Here is a 17966-nt window from a genome sequence, read left to right on the forward strand (position 1 = left end):
ACAACCCCCCCATTAGCAGAAAGGCTGCCTAAAATCATAATATGTCCAGAGACACCCCAAAACACACCACCAGACGTGGACCTGCCCACCAGAAAGACAAGATCCAGCCTCATCCACCAGAACACAGGCACTAGTCCCCTCCACCAGGAAGCCTACACAACCCACTGAACCAACCTTAGCCACTGGAGACAGACATCAAAAACAGCGGAAACTATGAACCTGCAGCCTGCAAAAAGGAGACAACAAACACAGTAAGATAACCAAAATGAGAAGACAGAAAAACACACAGAAGATGAAGGAGCAAGATAAAAACCCACCAGACCTAACAAATGAAGAGGAAATAGGCAGTCTACCTGAAAAAGAATTCAGAATAATGATTGTAAAGATGATCCAAAATCTTGGAAATAGAATAGACAAAATGCAAGAAACATTTAACAAGGACCTAGAAGAACTAAAGATGAAACAAACAACGATAAACACAATAAATGAAATTAAAAATACTCTAGATAGAATCAATAGCAGAATAACTGAAGCAGAAGAACGGATAAGTGACCTGGAAGATAAAATAGTGGAAATAACTACTGCAGGGCAGAATAAAGACAAAAGAATGAAAAGAACTGAGGACAGTCTCAGAGACCTCTGGGATAACATCAAACGCACCAACATTCGAATTATAGGGGTTCCAGAAGAAGAAGAGAAAAAGAAAGGGACTGAGAAAATATTTGAAGAGATTATAGTTGAAAACTTCCCTAATATGGGAAAGGAAATAGTTAATCAAGTCCAGGAAGCACAGGTAGTCCCATACAGGATAAATCCAAGGAGAAATATGCCAAGACACATATTAATCGAGTTGTCAAAAATTAAATACAAAGAAAACATATTAAAAGCAGGAAGGGAAAAACAACAAATAACACACAAGGGAATCCCCATAAGGTTAACAGCTGATCTTTCAGCAGAAACTCTGCAAGCCAGAAGGGACTGGCAGGACATATTTAAAGTGATGAAGAAGAAAAACCTGCAACCAAGATTACTCTACCCAGCAAGGATCTCATTCAGATTTGATGGAGAAATTAAAAACCTTACAGACAAGCAAAAGCTGAGAGAGTTCAGCACCAGCAAACCAGCTTTACAACAAATGCTAAAGGAACTTCTCTAGGCAAGAAACACAAGAGAAGGAAAAGACCTACAATAACGAACACAAAACAATTAAGAAAATGGGAATAGGAACATACATATTGATAATTACCTTAAATGCAAATGGACTAAATGCTCCCACCAAAAGACACAGGTTGGCTGAATGGATAAAAAAACAAGACCCATATATCTGCTGTCTACAAGAGACCCACTTCAGACCTAGAGACACATACAGACTGAAAGTAAGGGGATGGAAAAAGATATTTCATACAAATGGAAACCAAAAGAATGCTGGAATAGCAATTCTCATATCAGACAAAATAGACTTTAAATAAAGACTATTAGAAGAGACAAAGAAGGACACTACATAATGATCAAGGGATTGATCCAAGAAAAAGATATAACAATTTTAAATATTTATGCACGCAACATAGGAGCACCTCAATGCATAAGGCAAATACTATAAAAGGGGAAATCAAATACCATAAAAGGGGAAATCAAATACCATAAAAAATGCCATAAAGGGGAAATCAACAGTAACACATTCATAGTAGGGGACTTTAACACCCCACTTTCACCAATGGACAGATCATCCAAAATGAAAATAAATAAGGAAACACAAGCTTTAAATGATACATTAAACAAGATGGACTTAATTGATATTTATAGGACACTCCATCCAAAAACAACAGAATACACACTTTTCTCAAGTGCTTATGGAACATTCTCCAGGATAGATCATATCTTGGGTCACAAATCAAGCCTTGGTAAATTTAAGAAGATTGAAATAGTATCAAGTATCTTTTCCGACCACAACGCTATGAGACTAGATATCAATTACAGGAAAAGATCTGTAAAAAATACAAACACATGGAGGCTAAACAATACACAACTTAGTAACGAACTGATCACTGAAGAAATCAAAGAGGAAATAAAAAAAAATACCTAGAAACAAATGACAATGGAGACACGACGACCCAAATCTACGGGATGCAGCAAAAGCAGTTCTAAGAGGGAAGTTTATAGTAATACAATCCTACCTTAAGAAACAGGAAACACCTCGAATAAACAACCTAACCTTACACCTAAAGCAATTAGAGAAAGAAGAACAAAAATACCCCAAAGTTAGCAGAAGGAAAGAAATAATAAAAATCAGATCAGAAATAAATGAAAACGAAATGAAGGAAATGATAGCAAAGATCAATAAAACTAAAAGCTGGTTCTTTGAGAAGATAAACAGAATTGATAAATCATTAGCCAGACTCATCAAGAAAAAAAGGGAGAAGACTCAAATCAATAGAATTAGAAATGAAAAACGAGAAGTAACAACTGACACCGCAGAAATACAAAAGATCATGAGAGATTACTACAAGCAACTCTATGCCAAAAAGATGGACAACCTGGAAGAAATGGACAAATTCTAAGAAATGCACAACCTGCCAAGACTGAATCAGGAAGAAATAGAAAATATGAACAGACCAATCACAAGCACTGAAATTCAAACTGTGATTAAAAATCTTCCAACAAACAAGAGCCCAGGAACAGATGACTTCACAGGCGAATTCTATCAAACATCTAGAGAAGAGTTAACACCTATCCTTCTCAAACTCTTCCAAAGTATAGCAGAGGGAGGAACACTCCCAAACTCATTCTATGAGGCCGCCATCACCCTGATACCAAAACCAGACAAGGATGTCACAAAGAAAGAAAACTAAAAGCCAATATCACTAATGAACATAGATGCAAAAATTCTCAACAAAATACTAGCAAACAGAATCCAACAGCACATTAAATAGATCATACACCATGATTAAGTGCGGTTTATTCCAGGAATGCAAGGATTCTTCAATATAAGCAAATGAATCAACGTGATACACCATATTAACAAATTGAAGGAGAAAAAACATATGATCATCCAAATAGATGCAGAGAAAGCTTTCGACAAAATTCAACACCCATTTATGATAAAAACCCTGCAGAAAGTAGGCATAGAGGGAACTTTCCTCGACATGATAAAGGCCATATATGACAAACCCACAGCCAACATCATCGTCAATGGTGAAAAACTGAAAGCATTTCACTAAGATCAGGAACAAGACAAGGTTGCCCACTCTCACCACTCTTATTCAACATAGTTTTGGAAGTTTTAGCCACTGCAATCAGAGAATAAAGGGAAATAAAAGGAATCCAAATCAGAAAAGAAGAAGTAAAGCTGTCACTGTTTGCAGATGACATGCTACTATACATAGAGAATCCTAAAGATGCTACCAGAAAACTACTAGAGTTAATCAGTGAATTTGGTAAAGTAGCAGGACACAAAATTAATGCACAGAAATCTCTGGCATTCCTATATACTAATGATGAAAAATCTGAAAGTGAAATCAAGAAAACACTCCCATTTACCATTGCAACAAAAAGAATAAAATATCTAGGAATAAACCTATCTAAGGAGACAGAAGACCTGTATGCAGAAAAGTATAAGACCCTGATGAAAGAAATTAAAGATGATAAAAATAGATGGAGAGATATACCATGTTCTTGGTTTGGAAGAATCAACATTGCCAAAATGACTCCACTACCCAAAGCAATCTACAGATTCACTGCAATCCCTGTGAAACCACCACTGGCATTTTTCACAGAACTAGGACAAAAACTTTCACAATTTGTATGGAAACACAAAAGACCCCGAATAGCCAAATCAATCTTGAGAACGAAAAACGGAGCTGGAGGAATCAGGCTCCCTGACTTCAGACTATACTACAAAGCTACAGTAATCAAGACAGTATGGTACTAGCAATAAAACAGAAATATAGATCAATGAAACAGCATAGAAAGCCCAGAGATAAACCCACGCACATATGGTCACCTTATCTTTGATAAAGGAGGCAGGAATATACAGTGGAGAAAGGACAGCCTCTTCAATAAGTGGTGCTGGGAAAACTGGACAGGTACATGTAAAAGTATGAGATTAGAACTCTCCCTAACACCATACACAAAAATAAACTCAAAATGGATTAAAGACCTAAATGTAAGGCCAGAAACTATCAAACTCTTAGAGGAAAACATAGACAGAACACTCTATAACATAAATCACAGCATGATCCTTTTTGACCCACCTCTTAGAGAAATGGAAATAAAAACAAAAATAAACAAATGAGACCTAATGAAACTTAAAAGCGTTTGCACAGCAAAGGAAACCATAAACAAAACCAAAAGACAACCCTCAGAATGGGAGAAAATATTTCCAAATGAAGCAACTGACAAAGGATTAATCTCCAGAATTTATAAGCAGCTCATGAAGCTCAATAACAAAAAAACAAAAAACCCAATCCAAAAATGGGCAGAAGACCAAAATAGACATTTCTCCAAAGAAGATATACAGACTGCCAACAAACACATGAAAGAATGCTCAACATCATTAATCATTAGAGAAATGCAAATCAAAACTACAATGAGATATCATCTCACACCAGTCACAATGGCCATGATCTAAAAATCTAGAAACAATAAATGCTGGAGAGGGTGTGGAGAAAAGGAACACTTTTGCACTGCTGGTGGGAATGTAAATTGATACAACCACTGTGGAGAACAGTATGGAGGTTCCTTAAAAAACTACAAACAGAACTACCATATGACCCAGCAATCCCACTACTGGGCATATACCCTGAGAAAACCATAATTCAAAAAGAGTTATGTACCAAAATGTTCATTGCAGCTCTATTTACAATAGCCCGGAGATGGAAACAACCTAATTGTCCATCATTGGATGAATGGATAAAGAAGATGTGGCACATATATACAATGGAATATTACTGAACCATGAAAAGAAACGAAATTGAGCTATTTGTAATGAGGTGGATAGACCTAGAGTCTGTCATACAGAGTGAAGTAAGTCAGAAAGAGAAAGACAAATACCGAATGCTAACACATATATATGTAATTTAAGAAAAAAAAAATGTCATGAAGAACCTAGGGGTAAGACAGGAATAAAGACACAGACCTACTAGAGAATGGAGTTGAGGAGATGGGGAGGGTGAAGGGTAAGCTGTGACAAAGTGAGAGAGAGGCATGGACATACATATACACTAACAAACGTAAGGTAGATCGCTAGTGGGAAGCAGCCGCAGAGCACAGGGAGATCAGCTCGGTGCTTTGTGACCACCTGGAGGGGTGGGATAGGGAGGGTGGGAGGGAGGGAGACGCAAGAGGGAAGAGATATGGGAACATATGTATATGTATAACTGATTCACTTTGTTATAAAGCAGAAACTAACACACCATTGTAAAGCAATTATACTCCAATAAAGATGTAAAAAAAATATATATATAAAAAGAAAGAAAAGAAAACAGAAATAAAACTATCTCTATTTGCAAATGAAAACAATAAATCAATAACATAAATTAATATCATTAATAAAGAAAAATATTTCTGACTTTTAAAAATTAAAACTGCCATTTCTTTAAAAGTTTCGAAGTCTGCATAGCATACTATAGTTTGATTAGTATGCAGGAGTGATATTAAATAGATTTTTAACAATTACATTTCATCTTCTAAGCTTTATGCCCTTCAACCATAAGTATCTTGGATTGCCTTTGAAGACTTCTAGAAGTTCTTAAAATTTGGCGGGGGGAATTAAAATAGAAATAAATTCTGGCATACAACATTTCTTGGTATATGATGACATTTACCATAGGAAAAAATACATATAATGCAAAATAAAACTCAATAGGTATCTCTGATCTTAATTTCCATTTTTCAATTTTCTTACTTTTATAATTCCTTGAGAAACCAATCACATTCAATTTGCACATTATAGGGATCTTTCATTCCACCTCCATCCTTCAAAAGCCACTAGACGTATAAGATGCCCATATTTATGAATTTTTTAAAAAAATACAGCTTCTTTAAGTGTTAATTTGCTTATAAATACTTAATTTTAACTCAAATTTCATCTGTTTCTCTAAGTAATATTACCGCTAGAAATAGCAATGAATTCAGTTAAAAATAGGAATGGTAACACATTTTATAAAAAATTTCCCTGTTTTCTTTTTAACCTTTCTAGGTATTTGTTTCTGGCATTTTAGGATTTGGTGAACTTGAAACACTTTTTGTTTTCTCCCCGAAAGAGTTTGAGAACAGATGTTGAGGAGGTTGAAAATTACACCAGCCCTGGAATGTTTGTTTCTTCCACAGAATATATTTTGGGTGTTTGCAGACTTCAAAGCATACTACAGTTAGGCTTCACAGTTTCACCTTGTTGAACTCTAAGATTCATTTTCACAAGTTCTCATTTCTTTGTTCTAAACCAATTCATACTGTAAGAGTATCTTGGCCAATTTGAGAAGTATAGCAAACTTTCTTTTTTCTGTATGCTCTACATTCTCCCCATCATACTATTTCTAGCACTTTGCTTTTTCTTGGGAAATATGTCTTTCCCTTGGGAAATATGTCTTTCCCTTTTCCAATTGATTCTGTCTTTTCTATCAAGCGTCAGTCCACCTCCCCCTAACCAACTCCACCCAGAATCTTGACTCCAGACTTGCTGTTTATATTACTTCCTATGTCTGGTATAATGACTGGTCCTGGGGACGGTGCCTGACTCAGGGAGGACCAAACACAGCCTTCTGATTTTTCACTGGGATTTGTCTATATTTCTTGAAAGAAAAATTCTTTTTTTCCCACTCCCCCAACTGTAAATGTTAGCTGGAATTGTATACAGTTGGGACATTTGGTAGAATGTCCCTTGAATTTGGGGGGAAAAAATTGCTCAGTTAGGAACAAGTGACAATAAACCAGTCCAGAGTAAAGCAGTCCAGAAATATCAGATAAAAGAGAAAGAGCTTCAGTGAAATCATTTGAGCTCATTATTGAGTCATTGGTCATCAAAATCAGTTTGGTGTACAAAAACTGATTTTATTCCTTCAGCAGACTTGAGATGTATTTAACTTGCAAATAGAAGATTCTACACTAAATTAGAACACAAAAGTCCCATATTTCTAAGATGAACCATTCTACTTTGTGCATCTCACTATTAGAATAATATCTATTTGCTGTATTTTATATATACCCTCTTTTTACCTTATCTCTCCATTCTATTATTTTGAGGATATATTCAGGCATTTATATCTTTGTGTACAGAAGCAGTGACAGACATACTTTTGATTTCAGAAAAATGTTGTCTGAGTATTTTTTGGTTCTCATTATTTTGATTATAAATTATCCCAAGGACCATTATTTTTTCATTGTTAGAACTTTAATTTTTCTAATGAAAAACTTCTATAGGCAACATGTCTTTTGCTTGATTCTGCACTTCAATTTACATTTTAAATACATTTTTTTAAAACTATACATATTGAAAATCTGTATCATATACCCAGGCCCAAATCTCTCTTGATATAAATCTGTTGTCTTTATTTTTCATAGATTTTAATTGTGAACTATATATAAAAGAAATTTTTGTCAATATATTGTATTTTAACATGCCAGAGCTTACTTATCTCTAGGCAAAGAATTACCTCATAATGATTCCTTATATTGGGCTTTCAATCTAATCACAATCCTTTTAAGTGATCATCATTCCTGTAGAAAAGTAATAAAATACAAAGTAAATATTTCAATTTTATTTATTTCTGTAACTCAGAATATAAACTATAGTCCGTAACATCAATGTATAAAAGTAAAAGTTACTTATCTTTGAAAATTAATGGACACATAATCAGAAAAGCACTTATTTTTGTGAAGATCCTCTATAAAATGTAAACCCTAACTAAAAAAATGGACTTACACCGTATCTAGCTAAATTCAATATCCATGTTTTAGGGGAAAAATAGAATGCAAAATTTTAAGAAACCTTTACCAGTTAAAATCTTTCAATGCTTTAAAGTAAGTATAAACAATGTAATCTATTATATATGACCTTAAAAGAAAGAATATTTGTGTGCTAACATCAGGTTTGCCATGACTTATGGCCCAAATGATTTCATCAAAGCCCTGTGTTGTTGCTGTTTTGTTAGCAACTGTGCCAGTTAGGTTCAATTTTTTTGTGTTAAAATATCAACCGCTTCTCTGCCCCTCTATTTCTTCTTCTTGGTTGCCTATTTATGAAGAAATCACATGGCCTGGAGATATCAGGTTACTTGGGTTTGATTCAAGTGCTCTAATTTTACGAACTGTGGTAGAAATCTAATCTAACAGAAAAGGATGTTCTGAGAAGAGGACTTAGGATACTTTTCCAGATGAATATCAGGTCCTAATAACCCAAAGGAAAGTGAACATACAGAACAGGCCTAAACTATGGATATCTACTACAAAAGAGAATGAGAAGCTTCTGGTTAAATACAGGCATCTCTGCTGTCTTTACTTCTGTTAATGGATTGCTTACACAAAAAACCTTGTCTCAGGGCTGCCTTTAGGGAAGTCTAGAAAAAACCACATATTATGTTTTGCTGACATACAGTCCCTGGTGAAAAATACTACTGTTTTGTTAACTCACTCCCAGTCCCTAAAGCAGGGCATATTTAGGCAACCTTTCCCAAATTTACTTGTCAGTTACTAAGAGCACTTACATATGCGGCATCATTGCATACAGACATTCCTTTGCCTGAAAAATTCTTAACAGTGAAATCATAGTACTAGATCAGATAAAATAGGGAGGTGTGTAAATTTCAAGAGATGGTATATTTTAAGGACTTATTTTAAAAGAAACTGGCTTTATCTTAAAAGTTCCTCCATATATTTACATATGCCTTTATATATCCTTTATAAACAAATTTATGCTTACGGCCCTCAAATTATCCCAGTTTTTATCTATTTCAGAGTGTTGATATAATTGACTAGATTATTTAAACTAGACCTCTGAAATAAAAGATATTCATATGTCTCAATTTTAGAGGAAAAAAAAGACATTCTCCCAAACAGAAGCATGCAAAATCTTTATCCAGCCATACTAAAATCACTCCCACTTGCTGTTAATATTTCACAGGTTTTATAAGGTCAGTGAAAAGATATCATTCCACAGTAAACCTTGATGGCCAAAAGTATGTACATTACTTAATACCTATTAAGCATACATTTCTTATGAAAGACAACACATATTTTGCTCAGAAATTTCTTTAAACCAATGTATAACACATAATGTTTTACACATTTATAATTAGACATCAAATACATCAGTTGCAACACATCTATTGCTATTTTTCAACCTGAAAACCTGGACTTTTATCACTACTCTTCCTTCTTCTTGGTCCAGTTTCTCATCCAAAATAAAATAACCTAACAATGAGATATCTTAGTATCCTTTTCATGAAACTGTCTCAAGTGCATTTACCAGTTTTAAACAAACAACATTTAAACTTTCTATGTTTATCATTTTAAATTGTGTCTCAAAATAAATCCCATACTTTTACAAGAAAAAAAGTTAATTTTGCACTATCACTGGGGCTAGCTAGGAGTTGAACAAAGATGTTATTAATGGATGTGCTTCTACTCTTCTTTTCCTCAGTGCTAGTGTAAGAATTGGAAATCTAGTAAATTTGGCAATATTATAATTGCAAAACCTCTCCTTTTCATGAGCTAGGCAGTCAATCCAGAGTGTAACTTCTAAGCTAGTTAACATAAAACAGAGAAGTAAATATTATGAAGTAGTATTTACAAAAAAAAAAAAAAAAAAATCATGATTCAAGTTAAAAAGAATACATACTTTTTTGATCTATATAATATATATATACTCACATGTATATTATACAAATGAAACATGAATATTCATGGTATGTTATATTTAGTTACACAGAAGTAAAGTGATCAAAATATATATATGACTTAAATTCTTTGAAAATAACTTTATTTGGGTAATATTGTTATATAAATGCTATGTAATTGCTGACAAAAATGAAAATCTCATTTCCTGTATTCAAATTAATTATATATTGAATATATTCAATATATGTATTGAAAACTTGAATCACGAATGGATTAGGAAAGAAGGCAGAAACTATTCAAAGTATTTTATTATAAGGAAATTGAATAAAAATGATGTTTTATGTGATAGAAGGAATTAAAAGGGAACCCAGAGTTTTGCAACAGCAATAAGTGCCTATCATCTTTAGAGCTGGAGGAAGAGCAGAAGTTGCTAGAACACAAAAGCAAGGCCATATGATGAGGATTGGGGCCATGGTATGAGTGACTGGCTATGGCCTGATATGCCACAGTGAGTAGAGACAGGTAAGAGAGGACTTAGGTTTTTTCTCTCCCCTTGCCCTCTTACATTTGCAAATGCCTTCTATTAGCCTACCCAGCAATCTGAGCGCACTGGAGACTGGAAGGAAATGTTATGTGTGATAGAAAGCAGAGCAGAAGAAGGTTAGGTGTATAGCAAACAAGCATAATAAATGTCTATTCTAGGGGAAAAATAAAGAATGATAAGCCACTTCCAGATATCAGGAAAAGTTTGGGAATCGTCCAAAACAATGACTAAAGGCCACTCTGAAGTGTTTTAAGGCCCAAATAATTCACACTCCTTTCTGTAGTAATTTACTACCTAGCTGATTTTGTTAGGAGACGGCATTCTGTGGGTGTGGGGAGCACCAAACTGTATCACAAATCTTGACTGAAAGCTCAATTCTCAAAGTATTCCTATTTTGAAAACAGAATTCACTATGACCAGATTCTTTCCAATTAAAACAATATTTTTCTACTTTTTTCTTAAGGTAGAATAAAAAATTTCTCCTATCCATTTCTATATGTTACAGTGCAATACACACATTATTCTGTTGATTTAAAGGGTAGGTTGAGAAGGGAAGAATTATACAGTATCTGCTTCATCAATACATTTTGATAAATTTTAGAAAATAAATTAACCTTATGACAACACAATAAATCTAAGTAGAAAATTGGCAGGGCAAATGCTCAATAAATATTTCAGTGTAGATGAATTGATAAATTACAAGCTCCAGAGTGATTAAGTCAAACAAAACAGAAAAAGAATCCTTGACTGGGAAAGCAGGTATTACTGTTATAGGATTTTTTTTTTCTTTCTCTCTTCCTCTTCTTTTTTAATCTCTTAGGTATAAAACAGCGATATTGAAAATCCTCAAGAAAATTTATTTAAATTGAATCTTGGTAAGCTAAAAATGAATTTTTCACATACTATCAGTATGAAGCAACCTGGAGAGGGAAATATTAGAACTTATACACAATATTATTCTCTGGCTCATCACAAAAGATTTTCCAGAAGCTAAAATAAGGAGTAGCTGTGAAACATTTATCAAATCAAAAAGGAATACATTAAAATTTAAATATTTAATATTATTTTTCTAAATAAAATATGTAGATAAAGTTCAACTTACCAATTACATTTCTGTGGTATAGTATATTATTTCATTGACCATATTATTAATTCATAAAGCTCTTTTCAAACTTTCTTTGTCAGATAGGTTTTTATTATAGCCTGAAGCTCTTTAATGTTCATTGTCCAGAATGATATTCATATATAATGGAAGGACTTACCAATCATGTTGTTTGAAAAACTAAACCCCTACGCAAAGGCAGTTTCTTCTGTAGATGATGGCACAGCACACAGTATTTAAGCTAATGAGGGTATTATCATCATTTTAACATGAAATACTGCTAGCAATTTCCTGTTCAGAAACATCTGATGAATTTGCACATATTTAGTCAATATATATGAAGGTAGAGGAGTCTATCAAAAATCCTGTCACTTGGTAGGGGAGAATAAAATAAAGAGGGAATCAGACATACATTATATACCCTCAAGAAATTTATGTTTCAACACTGTGTTTTAAACTAAGGAGCCAATTACATATCAATAAAACTTATGTATAAATGAATTCTTTATAGGCTTTACCAGGTGGTAAAACTTTTTGTCACAATAGAAATAGTGTATATATCTGTGTTGACCAATAAGGTAGCTACTAGTTATATGTGGCTATTGAGCACTTGAAATGTGGTTTGTGAAACTCAGCAACTGAATTTTTAATTTTATTTAATGTTAAATCATTTAAACTTAAACTTAAGTAGCCACATGTGGCTAGTGGTTACTATATTGAAAAGTTCAGTTCTAAGAAATAGCATGATATCAGGAGATGTATGAGTTGTCCAAAGGTATATATCCAAAAGGCATATACCACTTAATACAGGACTAGCAAATATAACAGCACTCTTACAGGCACAGTTATGACAGATATTGCCAGAACATTATAGCACTCTGTCTCTTGGTTTCTACTGCCTCAGAAATCTTTTTTTTAATAAGGTGCTCAACACAGTTATGAACAATTAATTGGTACTGGCACAACACATAAAACAAATTTTCCATTTCTAATATGATGCTTTCTAAAATGAAATGTGTGTCACAGTAGAAGTAAGGTAGTGATGTTGATTCTTAGAAACATTGAGAAACTACTTGAAATGGTATGTCTCTGACTCAAAAAAGGGAACTTATTCTTAGGCTAGAGAAAGCAAATACAGAGCTAAGATAATCAGAGAAAGTAATAACAACTGAGTATTTGAAAAAAATAGAAGTTATGATGGGTTAGTAATATTATATGTTGGTTTTCTTAGGAGGGAAAAAATGTAAAAATGATAACTAGATGACTCTATAAGGAAATAGAATTATTTGAAAACTATCCTTAACTACACATAATTTTCAGTATGTATATTTAAAGATACTGTAAAAATAGTTACTAAGAAGAGAGAGAGGGCATTCTTATTCCAGGAACTATTAGAGAATTTGTAGCAGACTTATAAACAACTAGAAAATTGGACAAATTATATAAAAAAATAAAATTCATCCATTTTTAGATATTGGACAGCAGGCAATGCAGATTCTAAAATGGGAAACAAGTAAGGTGGGCTGTCTGCCTGGAGGTACTTTCTGGACCAAGGTGCAAGGTGGGCCCCTCACCCATGTAGAGCACAACATTCCCATTCTAAACAGACAAAAACCAGAGTTTGGCAAGGAGATTATATGTATAGTTTTATTATATGTGTATCACAAAACTGGGCAAAGAATGCCTAAGAGGTAATGAATTATTACTGAAATGTTTAAAATAGTACATAACAGTTTACCCAGAGCTGAGAGCAGACCAAGTTCTGACCATCCAGAGTGGATAGAACTTAAGAATACCTGGGAATTAAGTAGATACCACAGAAAAGTCACATCTTAAGTAATGGGCAAAACTAGCCTTAAAGTAAAGGATATTATATACTCAATCCATAAAAAAACTTTTAAGCGACCCAGAAAAATATGAAGGGGAGGCTGGAGCAAACTTGTGACTAGAAATTAAAAGTACCACATATGTTAACAAAAAGCTATGAAGCACAGACTATCAAAGTTAAAAATATATATTGTATTTGCAATAGCATTCTGAAATGAATATAATTTCTTTATACAAAACATTTCATTTTGTAAAATAAAAATATGCAGTATCTGTATGTTAAAACTACAAATATTAATAAAAAGTCAAAGAAGATATAAACAGTGTTCATGGATTAAATATTAAGATGTCAATTCTCTGTTCTTTGATTTATGGATTCAATAAAATCTCAATCAAAATAACAGCAAGTGTGTGTGTGTGTGTGTGTGTGTGTATGTGTGTGTGTGTGTGAGATATCAATCATTTGATTTTAAAACTTATATGAAAAAGGGTTTCCCTGGTGGCGCAGTGACTGGGAGTCTGCCTGCCAATGCAGGGGACATGGGTTCGTGCCCTGGTCCGGGAAGATCCCACATGCCGCAGAGTGGCTGAGCCCGTGAGCCATGGCCGCTGAGCCTGCACGTCTGGAGCCTGTGCTCCACAACCGGAGAGGCCACAACAGTGAGAGGCCTGCGTACCAAAAAAAAAAAAAAAAAAAAAAAAAGTTATATGAAAAAGAAAAGCAACTAGAATAGCTAAGATAATTCTGAGAAAGAAAATATAATGTCTGAGAGCTTATACTACCTGATTTCAAGACTTCCTCTAAAGCTACAGTAATCAAGGAGGTATGGTATTCACAAAAGGGGAGACACTTCGATCAATGGAACAGAACAGAGAGGCAAGAAATAAACTCGCCCACAAACGTCAACTGATTTTTTATAAAGATGCAAAGGCAATGCACTGAAGAAATAATTGTCTTTTCAACAGATGGTACTGAAACAATTGGATTTCCACATGTCAAAATAATGACCCATGACACATACCTCACAGTTTACACAAAAATGAACTCAAAATGAATCACAGACCTAAATGTAAAATATAAAATTATAAAATATCTTGAAGAACCCATGAAAGAAAATATATGTGACCTGAGGTTTTGTGAAAATAAATTGGGCATTACTAAAATTTCAAAACTTTGCTTTGTGAAACTCACTGTTAATAGATAAAAGATAAGCCAGAAACTGGTGACAATATTTGTAAATCACATGTCTGACAATGGAATTGTATCTAGAATATTTAAGTAACTCTTAAAGTGGAACAATAAATATAAACTAACAAAAGTTGGACAAAAGATCTGAAGAGACATTTCACCAAAGAATGTATACAGATGCAAGTAAACATACTAAATGTTGCTCAACATCTTTTGCCTTTAGAGAAATCCGATTAAAACAATGAGATACTACTACACATAGAATAGAATGTGTAATATTAAAATAACAAGCAACGTCATGTTTTAGCAAGAATGCAGAGCAACTGAACTGCCAATTATCACTGGTGTAAATAAAAAAAAAATAATATAGCTATTTTGGGAAACAGTCTGGCAGTTTCTTATAAAGTTAACCATGCACTTGCTTTATGAATCAGCAATCCAGCACTTAAGTATTTACTCCAGAGAACAAAAAATATATAAATATATATCCACACAAATCTGTATATGAATATTTGTAGAGCTTAATTTATAATTGGTCAAATGTATAAACAGCTGAAATCTGCATTAATTGGGGAATGGATAACCATAACATGGTATATCCATAAAGTGGAATAGCACACATTATTATATATAGGAATGCACTACTGACATATTCAGGATGAATCCCAGAAGCACAATGCTATGTGGATAAAACTCTACTCAAAAGGTTGTATAGTCTAAGATTTAATATATCTGACATTCTGGAAAAGTAGACAATAGGGATAGAAAGTATTAATAGATTAGTCATAAGTTGTTGGGAGAGGGAGATGGAATTAACTTCCAGGGGCTTGAAGGAATGTTTTCATGTGATGGATAGAATCTTTATCTTGATTATGGTGGTGATCATATGACTGTATACATTTGTCAAAACTCAGTGAATGTTACTGTTGGTGATTATACTTCCATAAACCTGACAAAAAATGGAGTGAAAATAAATAAAATGAAGTTACCATGTGTTGCCAAGGTGTTGAACTGAATTACTAATACACTGCTAGTGGGAATGTAAATTAGATTATCTGCTTGGTACTGTCATTTCTTAGTATCTATGAAAGTTGAACACAAGCATACCTATGGACCAGCAACTCTATGAGTAGGTATATAATCAACAGAAGGTCATACGTATGTGTAAAAAAAGTGCACAAGTGAACCCACAATAGTACTATTCCCAAGAGCCTTAAATTGGAAGATACTGAAATATTTATTAGAAATAGAAAGGAGCTTCTGGGTTTGGGGTAATGTTTCTTGATCTGGGTGCTGTCTGATGTATGCTTTTGCTTTAGAAAATTCAACAAAATGAGTTACAGGCAGTTCATGAATTCAACTACCTTGTACGTTCTTTATAGATTCTTATATTTTCATCTGTGTTTTCCTAAGAGCTAACACAGTCCTTGGTACATAATGGATGCACAATCCATTTTTTTTCATGAAAGTGCATTTATTTTTTTTAATTTAATTTTATTTATTTTTAAAATACATAATGGATGTACAATCCTTTTTTTTTTTTTGCCGTACATGGGCCTCTCACTATTGTGGCCTCTCCCGTTGCGGAGCACAGGCTCCGGACGCGCAGGCTCAGCGGCCATGGCTCACGGGCCCAGCCGCTCCGCGGCATGTGGGATCTTCCCGGACCAGGGCACGAACCTGTGTCCCCTGCATCGGCAGGTGGACTCTCAACCACTGCGCTACCAGGGAAGCCCCAATCCATTTTTATTTTCATGAAGGTGCATTTTTTTTAATTTAATTTTATTTATTTTTAATACAGTTCTTCTTAGTAATCTATTTTATACATATTAGTGTATATAGGTCAATCCCAATCTCTCATTTCATCCCACCACCACCACCCCCGGCTTTCCCCCCTTGGTGTCCATACGTTTGTTCTCTACATCTGTATCTCTATTTCTGCCTTGCAAACTGGTTCATCTGTACCATTTTTCACAATACATTTTTGAATAGTGAATTGACAACTGGATGAAAGGGAAAAAAGGGAGGAAGGAAGCAAGGAAGAAAAGAAGGGAGGAAGGGAGAGAGGAAGGGAAGGAGGAAGGAAGGAAGGGAGGGAAGAAGGAAGGGAGGGAGGAAGGAAGGAAGGAAAGAGGAAGAAAGGAAGGGAGGAAGGGAGGGAGGGAGGGAGGAAGGAAGCAAGGAAGGCAGGAAGGGAGGGAGAAAGGAAGGGAGGGAGGAAGGAAGGAAAGAGGAAGGAAGGGAGGAAGGGAGGGAGGGAGGGAGGAAGGAAGGAAGGAAGGAAGGGAGGGAGGAAGGAAGGAAAGAGGAAGGAAGGGAGGAAGGGAGGGAGGGAGGAAGGAAGGAAGGAAGGAAGGAAGGAAGGAAGGAAGGAAGGAAGGAAGGGAGGGAGGGAGGGAAGAAGGGAGAGAGGAAGAGAGGGAGGAAGGAAAGGAAGCAGGAAGGAGGGAAAAAAGAGAGAAGGATGTCCAGATAAAATTATCCTGTCAGAGCATTTTAAAATTTTAGTTTAAAAGCATATTCAAAATAAAATATTGAATTAAATAAAAAGTTTTCTGGCCTAGAGTATGCTCAGAATCAATTCTAGAGCATAACATTACTTTTCTAAAATTGAAGTGAATTACATTATTATAAATATAAATATTTGTATATATTGCTGAAAATCTGAACTAGCTGGTAAAATGTTTTGTATGTATCTAAATTTCTTTGGACCTTTAGTTGTTTATGTTATTGCTTGCCTTTTGCAAGTACTTCATTCAAAAATTATATCCAGGTACGGAAATTTAATCTACTATATCATTTTCTCCATATAAAAAATGCTATTTTTGCATAGCTAATCATTTTGAATACCTACTGTGCTTCGTCCCCCTCAGATGAATGCAGTGAATTTTCTGTTCTGTGGGCAGTCCCAGTAAATAACACTGGTAATGCAAAATTAGCTTTTATGGAAATTAAGATAGCTGATTGAATTTGAAGCTGCCCAGCATTGATTCTGTTCCACTCACAAAGGCAGGAATGGAAGTGAAAGTTGTTGTGTAATATTTTTAAACACAAGTGAAAGCACTATATTTTTGTGAGCATCACTGTCCAAAAGTAAAAGGAGTACTACTAATTTCTGCCATATAATTTGAATGTTTCCATTAAATGATATTATACAGTATTTCTCCGTGGTTCTTTGGGTCCTCTTCTGTTAAAATAATTGTGACAGGTTAGAAAATCTATACAGCTTACAAACCAAGAATAACAGTCCTCAAATCAAAAAATCTTTCATTTGCCTTAATAAATCTTACTGTTTTTAGTCTTTTCAAGAATAAATCTCTATTTTCTATTTAGTCATTTTATATGACTGCAGAGATAACACGTCACTTTATTTCATCTATTTTGAAGAGATGGAAAAAAATTAATTAAAAAGACAATATTTTAGTTAATTAACTAGCTAACAAATTTAATGAATAAACTTTTTTACTAACTAG

Source organism: Globicephala melas, chromosome 6 (assembly GCF_963455315.2).
Source record: "Globicephala melas chromosome 6, mGloMel1.2, whole genome shotgun sequence".
NCBI classification, from domain to species: Eukaryota; Metazoa; Chordata; class Mammalia; order Artiodactyla; family Delphinidae; genus Globicephala; species Globicephala melas.